The sequence below is a fragment of the Pseudophryne corroboree genome, chromosome 4, assembly GCF_028390025.1.
Source record: "Pseudophryne corroboree isolate aPseCor3 chromosome 4, aPseCor3.hap2, whole genome shotgun sequence".
Classification (NCBI taxonomy): domain Eukaryota; kingdom Metazoa; phylum Chordata; class Amphibia; order Anura; family Myobatrachidae; genus Pseudophryne; species Pseudophryne corroboree.
In genome coordinates this window covers 30,232,955-30,247,731 of record NC_086447.1, presented here as the reverse complement: position 1 = coordinate 30,247,731, position 14,777 = coordinate 30,232,955, and the positions used below count along the sequence as shown (strand labels likewise).

Sequence of the window (14,777 nt, the reverse complement as noted above, 5' to 3'; positions counted from 1 at the left end):
CAAAATTGGCAAATTGCATGACATTCCCAATTCAAGATTTAGGCTCATCCATACTTAAGGTTTTTATGCACCATTGAACTGATATACAGTGGTATCAAAACTGAGAAAAGAAAAGACCTTCGATTTACTTGCATATGGCACCTCAGTGAACTTTGTAAAATGTATTTACAAATCTTTAATCAGGCAGTGGTGGAATCAAAAGTCATCTGCTAAGAAGGAATAATGATTTCTACAAAGATTTTAACATTTTCTATGGACCTTGTCATCTGAGCATATCTTAAGCAACAACTATAAGTGCGAAAACAGCACATAAGGAAAAGGATGCATTGGCCGGGAATCGAACCCGGGTCAACTGCTTGGAAGGCAGCTATGCTCACCACTATACCACCAATGCTTGAGCTCTTTTTGCATGCATATAGTGGCCAATATGGAAATCACAACAACTGTTTGAAAGATATTTATAGCCTGCGCTGTAGCACCATTGGTGGAAGATATTCAAACAAAATTGGCAAATTGCATGACATTCACAATTCAATATTTAGGCTCATCCATACTTAAGGTTTTTATGCACCAATGAACTTACATACAGTGGTATCAAAACTGAGAAAAGAAAAGACCTTCGATTTACTTGCATATGGCACCTCAGTGAACTTTGTAAAATGTATTTACAAATCTTTAATCAGGCAGTGGTGGAATCAAAAGTCATCTGCTAAGAAGGAATCATGATTTCTACAAAGATTTTAACATTTTCTATGGACCTTGTCATCTGAGCATATCTTAAGCAACAACTATAAGTGCGAAAACAGCACATAAGGAAAAGGATGCATTGGCCGGGAATCGAACCCGGGTCAACAGCTTGGAAGGCAGCTATGCTCACCACTATACCAACAATGCTTGAGCACTTTTCAAATGCATATAGTGGCCAATATGGAAATCACAACAACTGTTTGAAAGATTTTTATAGCCTGCGCTGTAGCACCATTGGTGGTAGATATTCAAACAAAATTGGCAAATTGCATGACATTCACAATTCAAGATTTAGGCTCATCCATACTTAAGGTTTTTATGCACCATTGAACTGATATACAGTGGTATCAAAACTGAGAAAAGAAAAGACCTTCGATTTACTTGCATATGGCACCTCAGTGAACTTTGTAAAATGTATTTACAAATCTTTAATCAGGCAGTGGTGGAATCAAAAGTCATCTGCTAAGAAGGAATCATGATCTCTACAAAGATTTTAACATTTTCTATGGACCTTGTCATCTGAGCATATCTTAAGCAACAACTATAAGTGCGAAAACAGCACATAAGGAAAAGGATGCATTGGCCGGGAATCGAACCCGGGTCAACTGCTTGGAAGGCAGCTATGCTCACCACTATACCACTAATGCTTGAGCTCTTTTCGAATGCATATAGTGGCCAATATGGAAATCACAACAACTGTTTGAAAGATATTTATAGCCTGCGCTGTAGCACCATTGGTGGAAGATATTCAAACAAAATTGGCAAATTGCATGACATTCACAATTCAAGATTTAGGCTCATCCATACTTAAGGTTTTTATGCACCAATGAACTTACATACAGTGGTATCAAAACTGAGAAAAGAAAAGACCTTCGATTTACTTGCATATGGCACCTCAATGAACTTTGTAAAATGTATTTACAAATCTTTAATCAGGCAGTGGTGGAATCAAAAGTCATCTGCTAAGAAGGAATCATGATTTCTACAAAGATTTTAACATTTTCTATGGACCTTGTCATCTGAGCATATCTTAAGCAACAACTATAAGTGCGAAAACAGCACATAAGGAAAAGGATGCATTGGCTGGGAATCGACCCCGGGTCAACTGCTTGGAAGGCAGCTATGCTCACCACTATACCACCAATGCTTGAGCACTTTTCAAATGCATATAGTGGCCAATATGGAAATCACAACAACTGTTTGAAAGATTTTTATAGCCTGCGCTGTAGCACCATTGGTGGTAGATATTCAAACAAAATTGGCAAATTGCATGACATTCACAATTCAAGATTTAGGCTCATCCATACTTAAGGTTTTTATGCACCATTGAACTGATATACGGTGGTATCAAAACTGAGAAAAGAAAAGACCTTTGATGTACTTGCATATGGCACCTCAGTGAACTTTGTAAAATGTGTTTACAAATCTTTAATCATGCAGTGGTGGAATCAAAAGTCATCTGCTAAGAAGGAATCATGATTTCTACAAAGATTTTAACATTTTCTATGGACCTTGTCATCTGAGCATATCTTAAGCAACAACTATAAGTGCGAAAACAGCACATAAGGAAAAGGATGCATTGGCCGGGAATCGAACCCGGTTCAACTGCTTGGAAGGCAGCTATGCTCACCACTATACCACCAATGCTCGAACTCTTTTCGAATGCATATAGTGGCCAATATGGAAATCACAACAACTGTTTGAAAGATATTTATAGCCTGCGCTGTAGCACCATTGGTGGAAGATATTCAAACAAAATTGGCAAATTGCATGACATTCACAATTCAAGATTTAGGCTCATCCATACTTAAGGTTTTTATGCACCATTGAACTGATATACAGTGGTATAAAAACTGAGAATAGAAAAGACCTTAGTTTTACTTGCATATGGCACCTCAGTGAACTGTGTAAAATGTATTTACAAATCTTTAATCAGGCAGTGGTGGAATCAAAAGTCATCTGCTAAGAAGGAATCATGATTTCTACAAAGATTTTAACATTTTCTATGGACCTTGTCATCTGAGCATATCTTAAGCAACAACTATAAGTGCGAAAACAGCACATAAGGAAAAGGATGCATTGGCCGGGAATCGAACCCGGGTCAACTGCTTGGAAAGCAGCTATGCTCACCACTATACCACCAATGCTTGAGCTCTTTTCAATTGCATATAGTGGCCAATATGGAAATCACAACAACTGTTTGAAAGATATTTATAGCCTGCGCTGTAGCACCATTGGTGGAAGATATTCAAACAAAATTGGCAAATTGCATGACATTCACAATTCAAGATTTAGGCTCATCCATACTTAAGGTTTTTATGCACCATTGAACTGATATACGGTGGTATCAAAACTGAGAAAAGAAAAGACCTTTGATGTACTTGCATATGGCACCTCAGTGAACTTTGTAAAATGTGTTTACAAATCTTTAATCATGCAGTGGTGGAATCAAAAGTCATCTGCTAAGAAGGAATCATGATTTCTACAAAGATTTTAACATTTTCTATGGACCTTGTCATCTGAGCATATCTTAAGCAACAACTATAAGTGCGAAAACAGCACATAAGGAAAAGGATGCATTGGCCGGGAATCGAACCCGGTTCAACTGCTTGGAAGGCAGCTATGCTCACCACTATACCACCAATGCTTGAACTCTTTTCGAATGCATATAGTGGCCAATATGGAAATCACAACAACTGTTTGAAAGATATTTATAGCCTGCGCTGTAGCACCATTGGTGGAAGATATTCAAACAAAATTGGCAAATTGCATGACATTCACAATTCAAGATTTAGGCTCATCCATACTTAAGGTTTTTATGCACCATTGAACTGATATACAGTGGTATAAAAACTGAGAATAGAAAAGACCTTAGTTTTACTTGCATATGGCACCTCAGTGAACTGTGTAAAATGTATTTACAAATCTTTAATCAGGCAGTGGTGGAATCAAAAGTCATCTGCTAAGAAGGAATCATGATTTCTACAAAGATTTTAACATTTTCTATGGACCTTGTCATCTGAGCATATCTTAAGCAACAACTATAAGTGCGAAAACAGCACATAAGGAAAAGGATGCATTGGCCGGGAATCGAACCCGGGTCAACTGCTTGGAAGGCAGCTATGCTCACCACTATACCACCAATGCTTGAGCTCTTTTCAATTGCATATAGTGGCCAATATGGAAATCACAACAACTGTTTGAAAGATATTTATAGCCTGCGCTGTAGCACCATTGGTGGAAGATATTCAAACAAAATTGGCAAATTGCATGACATTCACAATTCAAGATTTAGGCTCATCCATACTTAAGGTTTTTATGCACCAATGAACTTACATACAGTGGTATCAAAACTGAGAAAAGAAAAGACCTTCGATTTACTTGCATATGGCACCTCAGTGAACTTTGTAAAATGCGAAAACAGCACATAAGGAAAAGGATGCATTGGCTGGGAATCGACCCCGGGTCAACTGCTTGGAAGGCAGCTATGCTCACCACTATACCACCAATGCTTGAGCACTTTTCAAATGCATATAGTGGCCAATATGGAAATCACAACAACTGTTTGAAAGATTTTTATAGCCTGCGCTGTAGCACCATTGGTGGTAGATATTCAAACAAAATTGGCAAATTGCATGACATTCACAATTCAAGATTTAGGCTCATCCATACTTAAGGTTTTTATGCACCATTGAACTGATATACAGTGGTATAAAAACTGAGAATAGAAAAGACCTTAGTTTTACTTGCATATGGCACCTCAGTGAACTGTGTAAAATGTATTTACAAATCTTTAATCAGGCAGTGGTGGAATCAAAAGTCATCTGCTAAGAAGGAATCATGATTTCTACAAAGATTTTAACATTTTCTATGGACCTTGTCATCTGAGCATATCTTAAGCAACAACTATAAGTGCGAAAACAGCACATAAGGAAAAGGATGCATTGTCCGGGAATCGAACCGGGTCAACTGCTAGAAAGGCAGCTATGCTCACCACTATACCACCAATGCTTGAGCTCTTTTCGAATACATATAGTGGCCAATATGGAAATCACAACAACTGTTTGAAAGATATTTATAGCCTGCGCTGTAGCACCATTGGTGGAAGATATTCAAACAAAATTGGAAAATTGCATGACATTCACAATTCAAGATTTAGGCTCATCCATACTTAAGGTTTTTATGCACCATTGAACTGATATACAGTGGTATCAAAACTGAGAAAAGAAAAGACCTTTGATTTACTTGCATATGGCACCTCAGTGAACTTTGTAAAATGTATTTACAAATCTTTAATCAGGCAGTGGTGGAATCAAAAGTCATCTGCTAAGAAGGAATCATGATTTCTACAAAGATTTTAACATTTTCTATGGACCTTGTCATCTGAGCATATCTTAAGCAACAACTATAAGTGCGAAAACAGCACATAAGGAAAAGGATGCATTGGCCGGGAATCGAACCCGGGTCAACTGCTTGGAAGGCAGCTATGCTCACCACTATACCACCAATGCTTGAGCGCTTTTTCAATGCATATAGTGGCCAATATGGAAATCACAACAACTGTTTGAAAGATATTTATAGCCTGCGCTGTAGCACCATTGGTGGAAGATATTCAAACAAAATTGGCAAATTGCATGACATTCACAATTCAAGATTTAGGCTCATCCATACTTAAGGTTTTTATGCACCATTGAACTGATATACAGTGGTATAAAAACTGAGAATAGAAAAGACCTTAGTTTTACTTGCATATGGCACCTCAGTGAACTGTGTAAAATGTATTTACAAATCTTTAATCAGGCAGTGGTGGAATCAAAAGTCATCTGCTAAGAAGGAATCATGATTTCTACAAAGATTTTAACATTTTCTATGGACCTTGTCATCTGAGCATATCTTAAGCAACAACTATAAGTGCGAAAACAGCACATAAGGAAAAGGATGCATTGGCCGGGAATCGAACCCGGGTCAACTGCTTGGAAGGCAGCTATGCTCACCACTATACCACCAATGCTTGAACTCTTTTCGAATGCATATAGTGGCCAATATGGAAATCACAACAACTGTTTGAAAGATATTTATAGCCTGCGCTGTAGCACCATTGGTGGAAGATATTCAAACAAAATTGGCAAATTGCATGACATTCACAATTCAAGATTTAGGCTCATCCATACTTAAGGTTTTTATGCACCATTGAACTGATATACAGTGGTATAAAAACTGAGAATAGAAAAGACCTTAGTTTTACTTGCATATGGCACCTCAGTGAACTGTGTAAAATGTATTTACAAATCTTTAATCAGGCAGTGGTGGAATCAAAAGTCATCTGCTAAGAAGGAATCATGATTTCTACAAAGATTTTAACATTTTCTATGGACCTTGTCATCTGAGCATATCTTAAGCAACAACTATAAGTGCGAAAACAGCACATAAGGAAAAGGATGCATTGTCCAGGAATCGAACCCGGGTCAACTGCTAGAAAGGCAGCTATGCTCACCACTATACCACCAATGCTTGAGCTCTTTTCGAATACATATAGTGGCCAATATGGAAATCACAACAACTGTTTGAAAGATATTTATAGCCTGCGCTGTAGCACCATTGGTGGAAGATATTCAAACAAAATTGGAAAATTGCATGACATTCACAATTCAAGATTTAGGCTCATCCATACTTAAGGTTTTTATGCACCATTGAACTGATATACAGTGGTATCAAAACTGAGAAAAGAAAAGACCTTTGATTTACTTGCATATGGCACCTCAGTGAACTTTGTAAAATGTATTTACAAATCTTTAATCAGGCAGTGGTGGAATCAAAAGTCATCTGCTAAGAAGGAATCATGATTTCTACAAAGATTTTAACATTTTCTATGGACCTTGTCATCTGAGCATATCTTAAGCAACAACTATAAGTGCGAAAACAGCACATAAGGAAAAGGATGCATTGGCCGGGAATCGAACCCGGGTCAACTGCTTGGAAGGTAGCTATGCTCACCACTATACCACCAATGCTTCAACTCTTTTCGAATGCATATAGTGGCCAATATGGAAATCACAACAACTGTTTGAAAGATATTTATAGCCTGCGCTGTAGCACCATTGGTGGAAGATATTCAAACAAAATTGGCAAATTGCATGACATTCACAATTCAAGATTTAGGCTCATCCATACTTAAGGTTTTTATGCACCATTGAACTGATATACAGTGGTATAAAAACTGAGAATAGAAAAGACCTTAGTTTTACTTGCATATGGCACCTCAGTGAACTGTGTAAAATGTATTTACAAATCTTTAATCAGGCAGTGGTAGAATCAAAAGTCATCTGCTAAGAAGGAATCATGATTTCTACAAAGATTTTAACATTTTCTATGGACCTTGTCATCTGAGCATATCTTAAGCAACAACTATAAGTGCGAAAACAGCACATAAGGAAAAGGATGCATTGTCCAGGAATCGAACCCGGGTCAACTGCTAGAAAGGCAGCTATGCTCACCACTATACCACCAATGCTTGAGCTCTTTTCGAATACATATAGTGGCCAATATGGAAATCACAACAACTGTTTGAAAGATATTTATAGCCTGCGCTGTAGCACCATTGGTGGAAGATATTCAAACAAAATTGGAAAATTGCATGACATTCACAATTCAAGATTTAGGCTCATCCATACTTAAGGTTTTTATGCACCATTGAACTGATATACAGTGGTATCAAAACTGAGAAAAGAAAAGACCTTTGATTTACTTGCATATGGCACCTCAGTGAACTTTGTAAAATGTATTTACAAATCTTTAATCAGGCAGTGGTGGAATCAAAAGTCATCTGCTAAGAAGGAATCATGATTTCTACAAAGATTTTAACATTTTCTATGGACCTTGTCATCTGAGCATATCTTAAGCAACAACTATAAGTGCGAAAACAGCACATAAGGAAAAGGATGCATTGGCCGGGAATCGAACCCGGGTCAACTGCTTGGAAGGCAGCTATGCTCACCACTATACCACCAATGCTTGAGCGCTTTTTCAATGCATATAGTGGCCAATATGGAAATCACAACAACTGTTTGAAAGATATTTATAGCCTGCGCTGTAGCACCATTGGTGGAAGATATTCAAACAAAATTGGCAAATTGCATGACATTCACAATTCAAGATTTAGGCTCATCCATACTTAAGGTTTTTATGCACCATTGAACTGATATACAGTGGTATCAAAACTGAGAAAAGAAAAGACCTTCGATTTACTTGCATATGGCACCTCAGTGAACTTTGTAAAATGCGAAAACAGCACATAAGGAAAAGGATGCATTGGCTGGGAATCGACCCCGGGTCAACTGCTTGGAAGGCAGCTATGCTCACCACTATACCACCAATGCTTGAGCACTTTTCAAATGCATATAGTGGCCAATATGGAAATCACAACAACTGTTTGAAAGATTTTTATAGCCTGCGCTGTAGCACCATTGGTGGTAGATATTCAAACAAAATTGGCAAATTGCATGACATTCACAATTCAAGATTTAGGCTCATCCATACTTAAGGTTTTTATGCACCATTGAACTGATATACGGTGGTATCAAAACTGAGAAAAGAAAAGACCTTTGATGTACTTGCATATGGCACCTCAGTGAACTGTGTAAAATGTGTTTACAAATCTTTAATCATGCAGTGGTGGAATCAAAAGTCATCTGCTAAGAAGGAATCATGATTTCTACAAAGATTTTAACATTTTCTATGGACCTTGTCATCTGAGCATATCTTAAGCAACAACTATAAGTGCGAAAACAGCACATAAGGAAAAGGATGCATTGGCCGGGAATCGAACCCGGGTCAACTGCTTGGAAGGCAGCTATGCTCACCACTATACCACCAATGCTTGAGCGCTTTTTCAATGCATATAGTGGCCAATATGGAAATCACAACAACTGTTTGAAAGATATTTATAGCCTGCGCTGTAGCACCATTGGTGGAAGATATTCAAACAAAATTGGCAAATTGCATGACATTCACAATTCAAGATTTAGGCTCATCCATACTTAAGGTTTTTATGCACCATTGAACTGATATACAGTGGTATAAAAACTGAGAAAAGAAAAGACCTTTGATTTACTTGCATATGGCACCTCAGTGAACTTTGTAAAATGTATTTACAAATCTTTAATCAGGCAGTGGTGGAATCAAAAGTCATCTGCTAAGAAGGAATCATAATTTCTACAAAGATTTTAACATTTTCTATGGACCTTGTCATCTGAGCATATCTTAAGCAACAACTATAAGTGCGAAAACAGCACATAAGGAAAAGGATGCATTGGCCGGGAATCGAACCCGGGTCAACTGCTTGGAAGGCAGCTATGCTCACCACTATACCACCAATGCTTGAGCGCTTTTTCAATGCATATAGTGGCCAATATGGAAATCACAACAACTGTTTGAAAGATATTTATAGCCTGCGCTGTAGCACCATTGGTGGAAGATATTCAAACAAAATTGGCAAATTGCATGACATTCACAATTCAAGATTTAGGCTCATCCATACTTAAGGTTTTTATGCACCATTGAACTGATATACAGTGGTATAAAAACTGAGAATAGAAAAGACCTTCGTTTTACTTGCATATGGCACCTCAGTGAACTGTGTAAAATGTATTTACAAATCTTTAATCAGGCAGTGGTGGAATCAAAAGTCATCTGCTAAGAAGGAATCATGATTTCTACAAAGATTTTAACATTTTCTATGGACCTTGTCATCTGAGCATATCTTAAGCAACAACTATAAGTGCGAAAACAGCACATAAGGAAAAGGATGCATTGTCCAGGAATCGAACCCGGGTCAACTGCTAGAAAGGCAGCTATGCTCACCACTATACCACCAATGCTTGAGCTCTTTTCGAATACATATAGTGGCCAATATGGAAATCACAACAACTGTTTGAAAGATATTTATAGCCTGCGCTGTAGCACCATTGGTGGAAGATATTCCACCAAAATTGGAAAATTGCATGACATTCACAATTCAAGATTTAGGCTCATCCATACTTAAGGTTTTTATGCACCATTGAACTGATATACAGTGGTATCAAAACTGAGAAAAGAAAAGACCTTTGATTTACTTGCATATGGCACCTCAGTGAACTTTGTAAAATGTATTTACAAATCTTTAATCAGGCAGTGGTGGAATCAAAAGTCATCTGCTAAGAAGGAATCATGATTTCTACAAAGATTTTAACATTTTCTATGGACCTTGTCATCTGAGCATATCTTAAGCAACAACTATAAGTGCGAAAACAGCACATAAGGAAAAGGATGCATTGGCCGGGAATCGAACCCGGGTCAACTGCTTGGAAGGCAGCTATGCTCACCACTATACCACCAATGCTTCAACTCTGTTCGAATGCATATAGTGGCCAATATGGAAATCACAACAACTGTTTGAAAGATATTTATAGCCTGCGCTGTAGCACCATTGGTGGAAGATATTCAAACAAAATTGGCAAATTGCATGACATTCACAATTCAAGATTTAGGCTCATCCATACTTAAGGTTTTTATGCACCATTGAACTGATATACAGTGGTATAAAAACTGAGAATAGAAAAGACCTTAGTTTTACTTGCATATGGCACCTCAGTGAACTGTGTAAAATGTATTTACAAATCTTTAATCAGGCAGTGGTGGAATCAAAAGTCATCTGCTAAGAAGGAATCATGATTTCTACAAAGATTTTAACATTTTCTATGGACCTTGTCATCTGAGCATATCTTAAGCAACAACTATAAGTGCGAAAACAGCACATAAGGAAAAGGATGCATTGTCCGGGAATCGAACCGGGTCAACTGCTAGAAAGGCAGCTATGCTCACCACTATACCACCAATGCTTGAGCTCTTTTCGAATACATATAGTGGCCAATATGGAAATCACAACAACTGTTTGAAAGATATTTATAGCCTGCGCTGTAGCACCATTGGTGGAAGATATTCAAACAAAATTGGAAAATTGCATGACATTCACAATTCAAGATTTAGGCTCATCCATACTTAAGGTTTTTATGCACCATTGAACTGATATACAGTGGTATAAAAACTGAGAATAGAAAAGACCTTAGTTTTACTTGCATATGGCACCTCAGTGAACTGTGTAAAATGTATTTACAAATCTTTAATCAGGCAGTGGTGGAATCAAAAGTCATCTGCTAAGAAGGAATCATGATTTCTACAAAGATTTTAACATTTTCTATGGACCTTGTCATCTGAGCATATCTTAAGCAACAACTATAAGTGCGAAAACAGCACATAAGGAAAAGGATGCATTGGCCGGGAATCGAACCCGGGTCAACTGCTTGGAAGGCAGCTATGCTCACCACTATACCACCAATGCTTGAACTCTTTTCGAATGCATATAGTGGCCAATATGGAAATCACAACAACTGTTTGAAAGATATTTATAGCCTGCGCTGTAGCACCATTGGTGGAAGATATTCAAACAAAATTGGCAAATTGCATGACATTCACAATTCAAGATTTAGGCTCATCCATACTTAAGGTTTTTATGCACCATTGAACTGATATACAGTGGTATAAAAACTGAGAATAGAAAAGACCTTAGTTTTACTTGCATATGGCACCTCAGTGAACTGTGTAAAATGTATTTACAAATCTTTAATCAGGCAGTGGTGGAATCAAAAGTCATCTGCTAAGAAGGAATCATGATTTCTACAAAGATTTTAACATTTTCTATGGACCTTGTCATCTAAGCATATCTTAAGCAACAACTATAAGTGCGAAAACAGCACATAAGGAAAAGGATGCATTGTCCAGGAATCGAACCCGGGTCAACTGCTAGAAAGGCAGCTATGCTCACCACTATACCACCAATGCTTGAGCTCTTTTCGAATACATATAGTGGCCAATATGGAAATCACAACAACTGTTTGAAAGATATTTATAGCCTGCGCTGTAGCACCATTGGTGGAAGATATTCAAACAAAATTGGAAAATTGCATGACATTCACAATTCAAGATTTAGGCTCATCCATACTTAAGGTTTTTATGCACCATTGAACTGATATACAGTGGTATCAAAACTGAGAAAAGAAAAGACCTTTGATTTACTTGCATATGGCACCTCAGTGAACTTTGTAAAATGTATTTACAAATCTTTAATCAGGCAGTGGTGGAATCAAAAGTCATCTGCTAAGAAGGAATCATGATTTCTACAAAGATTTTAACATTTTCTATGGACCTTGTCATCTGAGCATATCTTAAGCAACAACTATAAGTGCGAAAACAGCACATAAGGAAAAGGATGCATTGTCCGGGAATCGAACCGGGTCAACTGCTAGAAAGGCAGCTATGCTCACCACTATACCACCAATGCTTGAGCTCTTTTCGAATACATATAGTGGCCAATATGGAAATCACAACAACTGTTTGAAAGATATTTATAGCCTGCGCTGTAGCACCATTGGTGGAAGATATTCAAACAAAATTGGAAAATTGCATGACATTCACAATTCAAGATTTAGGCTCATCCATACTTAAGGTTTTTATGCACCATTGAACTGATATACAGTGGTATAAAAACTGAGAATAGAAAAGACCTTAGTTTTACTTGCATATGGCACCTCAGTGAACTGTGTAAAATGTATTTACAAATCTTTAATCAGGCAGTGGTGGAATCAAAAGTCATCTGCTAAGAAGGAATCATGATTTCTACAAAGATTTTAACATTTTCTATGGACCTTGTCATCTGAGCATATCTTAAGCAACAACTATAAGTGCGAAAACAGCACATAAGGAAAAGGATGCATTGGCCGGGAATCGAACCCGGGTCAACTGCTTGGAAGGCAGCTATGCTCACCACTATACCACCAATGCTTGAACTCTTTTCGAATGCATATAGTGGCCAATATGGAAATCACAACAACTGTTTGAAAGATATTTATAGCCTGCGCTGTAGCACCATTGGTGGAAGATATTCAAACAAAATTGGCAAATTGCATGACATTCACAATTCAAGATTTAGGCTCATCCATACTTAAGGTTTTTATGCACCATTGAACTGATATACAGTGGTATAAAAACTGAGAATAGAAAAGACCTTAGTTTTACTTGCATATGGCACCTCAGTGAACTGTGTAAAATGTATTTACAAATCTTTAATCAGGCAGTGGTGGAATCAAAAGTCATCTGCTAAGAAGGAATCATGATTTCTACAAAGATTTTAACATTTTCTATGGACCTTGTCATCTAAGCATATCTTAAGCAACAACTATAAGTGCGAAAACAGCACATAAGGAAAAGGATGCATTGTCCAGGAATCGAACCCGGGTCAACTGCTAGAAAGGCAGCTATGCTCACCACTATACCACCAATGCTTGAGCTCTTTTCGAATACATATAGTGGCCAATATGGAAATCACAACAACTGTTTGAAAGATATTTATAGCCTGCGCTGTAGCACCATTGGTGGAAGATATTCAAACAAAATTGGAAAATTGCATGACATTCACAATTCAAGATTTAGGCTCATCCATACTTAAGGTTTTTATGCACCATTGAACTGATATACAGTGGTATCAAAACTGAGAAAAGAAAAGACCTTTGATTTACTTGCATATGGCACCTCAGTGAACTTTGTAAAATGTATTTACAAATCTTTAATCAGGCAGTGGTGGAATCAAAAGTCATCTGCTAAGAAGGAATCATGATTTCTACAAAGATTTTAACATTTTCTATGGACCTTGTCATCTGAGCATATCTTAAGCAACAACTATAAGTGCGAAAACAGCACATAAGGAAAAGGATGCATTGGCCGGGAATCGAACCCGGGTCAACTGCTTGGAAGGTAGCTATGCTCACCACTATACCACCAATGCTTCAACTCTTTTCGAATGCATATAGTGGCCAATATGGAAATCACAACAACTGTTTGAAAGATATTTATAGCCTGCGCTGTAGCACCATTGGTGGAAGATATTCAAACAAAATTGGCAAATTGCATGACATTCACAATTCAAGATTTAGGCTCATCCATACTTAAGGTTTTTATGCACCATTGAACTGATATACAGTGGTATAAAAACTGAGAATAGAAAAGACCTTAGTTTTACTTGCATATGGCACCTCAGTGAACTGTGTAAAATGTATTTACAAATCTTTAATCAGGCAGTGGTAGAATCAAAAGTCATCTGCTAAGAAGGAATCATGATTTCTACAAAGATTTTAACATTTTCTATGGACCTTGTCATCTGAGCATATCTTAAGCAACAACTATAAGTGCGAAAACAGCACATAAGGAAAAGGATGCATTGTCCAGGAATCGAACCCGGGTCAACTGCTAGAAAGGCAGCTATGCTCACCACTATACCACCAATGCTTGAGCTCTTTTCGAATACATATAGTGGCCAATATGGAAATCACAACAACTGTTTGAAAGATATTTATAGCCTGCGCTGTAGCACCATTGGTGGAAGATATTCAAACAAAATTGGAAAATTGCATGACATTCACAATTCAAGATTTAGGCTCATCCATACTTAAGGTTTTTATGCACCATTGAACTGATATACAGTGGTATCAAAACTGAGAAAAGAAAAGACCTTTGATTTACTTGCATATGGCACCTCAGTGAACTTTGTAAAATGTATTTACAAATCTTTAATCAGGCAGTGGTGGAATCAAAAGTCATCTGCTAAGAAGGAATCATGATTTCTACAAAGATTTTAACATTTTCTATGGACCTTGTCATCTGAGCATATCTTAAGCAACAACTATAAGTGCGAAAACAGCACATAAGGAAAAGGATGCATTGGCCGGGAATCGAACCCGGGTCAACTGCTTGGAAGGCAGCTATGCTCACCACTATACCACCAATGCTTGAGCGCTTTTTCAATGCATATAGTGGCCAATATGGAAATCACAACAACTGTTTGAAAGATATTTATAGCCTGCGCTGTAGCACCATTGGTGGAAGATATTCAAACAAAATTGGCAAATTGCATGACATTCACAATTCAAGATTTAGGCTCATCC

At 37.5% G+C, this 14,777-nt stretch overlaps 17 non-coding genes across 17 annotated transcripts; all 17 read right to left on the bottom strand.

Moving 5' to 3' along the window:
- Nucleotides 1-322: 322 nt before the first annotated feature.
- TRNAG-UCC (transfer RNA glycine (anticodon UCC)) lies at nt 323-394 on the bottom strand. The gene has a single exon. It is a non-coding gene; the product is annotated as a tRNA-Gly (tRNA).
- Nucleotides 395-1,322: 928 nt separating this feature from the next.
- Nucleotides 1,323-1,394, bottom strand: TRNAG-UCC (transfer RNA glycine (anticodon UCC)). The gene has a single exon. It is a non-coding gene; the product is annotated as a tRNA-Gly (tRNA).
- A 928-nt stretch (nt 1,395-2,322) lies between these two features.
- TRNAG-UCC (transfer RNA glycine (anticodon UCC)) lies at nt 2,323-2,394 on the bottom strand. Its single transcript has one exon. It is a non-coding gene; the product is annotated as a tRNA-Gly (tRNA).
- Nucleotides 2,395-2,822: 428 nt separating this feature from the next.
- Nucleotides 2,823-2,894, bottom strand: TRNAG-UCC (transfer RNA glycine (anticodon UCC)). The gene has a single exon. It is a non-coding gene; the product is annotated as a tRNA-Gly (tRNA).
- A 428-nt stretch (nt 2,895-3,322) lies between these two features.
- TRNAG-UCC (transfer RNA glycine (anticodon UCC)) lies at nt 3,323-3,394 on the bottom strand. The gene has a single exon. It is a non-coding gene; the product is annotated as a tRNA-Gly (tRNA).
- Nucleotides 3,395-3,822: 428 nt separating this feature from the next.
- On the bottom strand, nt 3,823-3,894 carry TRNAG-UCC (transfer RNA glycine (anticodon UCC)). The gene has a single exon. It is a non-coding gene; the product is annotated as a tRNA-Gly (tRNA).
- A 1,292-nt stretch (nt 3,895-5,186) lies between these two features.
- On the bottom strand, nt 5,187-5,258 carry TRNAG-UCC (transfer RNA glycine (anticodon UCC)). The gene has a single exon. It is a non-coding gene; the product is annotated as a tRNA-Gly (tRNA).
- A 428-nt stretch (nt 5,259-5,686) lies between these two features.
- On the bottom strand, nt 5,687-5,758 carry TRNAG-UCC (transfer RNA glycine (anticodon UCC)). Its single transcript has one exon. It is a non-coding gene; the product is annotated as a tRNA-Gly (tRNA).
- Nucleotides 5,759-6,686: 928 nt separating this feature from the next.
- Nucleotides 6,687-6,758, bottom strand: TRNAG-UCC (transfer RNA glycine (anticodon UCC)). The gene has a single exon. It is a non-coding gene; the product is annotated as a tRNA-Gly (tRNA).
- Nucleotides 6,759-7,686: 928 nt separating this feature from the next.
- Nucleotides 7,687-7,758, bottom strand: TRNAG-UCC (transfer RNA glycine (anticodon UCC)). The gene has a single exon. It is a non-coding gene; the product is annotated as a tRNA-Gly (tRNA).
- Nucleotides 7,759-8,551: 793 nt separating this feature from the next.
- TRNAG-UCC (transfer RNA glycine (anticodon UCC)) lies at nt 8,552-8,623 on the bottom strand. Its single transcript has one exon. It is a non-coding gene; the product is annotated as a tRNA-Gly (tRNA).
- Nucleotides 8,624-9,051: 428 nt separating this feature from the next.
- Nucleotides 9,052-9,123, bottom strand: TRNAG-UCC (transfer RNA glycine (anticodon UCC)). Its single transcript has one exon. It is a non-coding gene; the product is annotated as a tRNA-Gly (tRNA).
- A 928-nt stretch (nt 9,124-10,051) lies between these two features.
- Nucleotides 10,052-10,123, bottom strand: TRNAG-UCC (transfer RNA glycine (anticodon UCC)). Its single transcript has one exon. It is a non-coding gene; the product is annotated as a tRNA-Gly (tRNA).
- Nucleotides 10,124-11,050: 927 nt separating this feature from the next.
- Nucleotides 11,051-11,122, bottom strand: TRNAG-UCC (transfer RNA glycine (anticodon UCC)). The gene has a single exon. It is a non-coding gene; the product is annotated as a tRNA-Gly (tRNA).
- A 1,427-nt stretch (nt 11,123-12,549) lies between these two features.
- Nucleotides 12,550-12,621, bottom strand: TRNAG-UCC (transfer RNA glycine (anticodon UCC)). Its single transcript has one exon. It is a non-coding gene; the product is annotated as a tRNA-Gly (tRNA).
- A 928-nt stretch (nt 12,622-13,549) lies between these two features.
- Nucleotides 13,550-13,621, bottom strand: TRNAG-UCC (transfer RNA glycine (anticodon UCC)). The gene has a single exon. It is a non-coding gene; the product is annotated as a tRNA-Gly (tRNA).
- A 928-nt stretch (nt 13,622-14,549) lies between these two features.
- On the bottom strand, nt 14,550-14,621 carry TRNAG-UCC (transfer RNA glycine (anticodon UCC)). The gene has a single exon. It is a non-coding gene; the product is annotated as a tRNA-Gly (tRNA).
- Between the last annotated feature and the right edge of the window lie 156 nt (nt 14,622-14,777).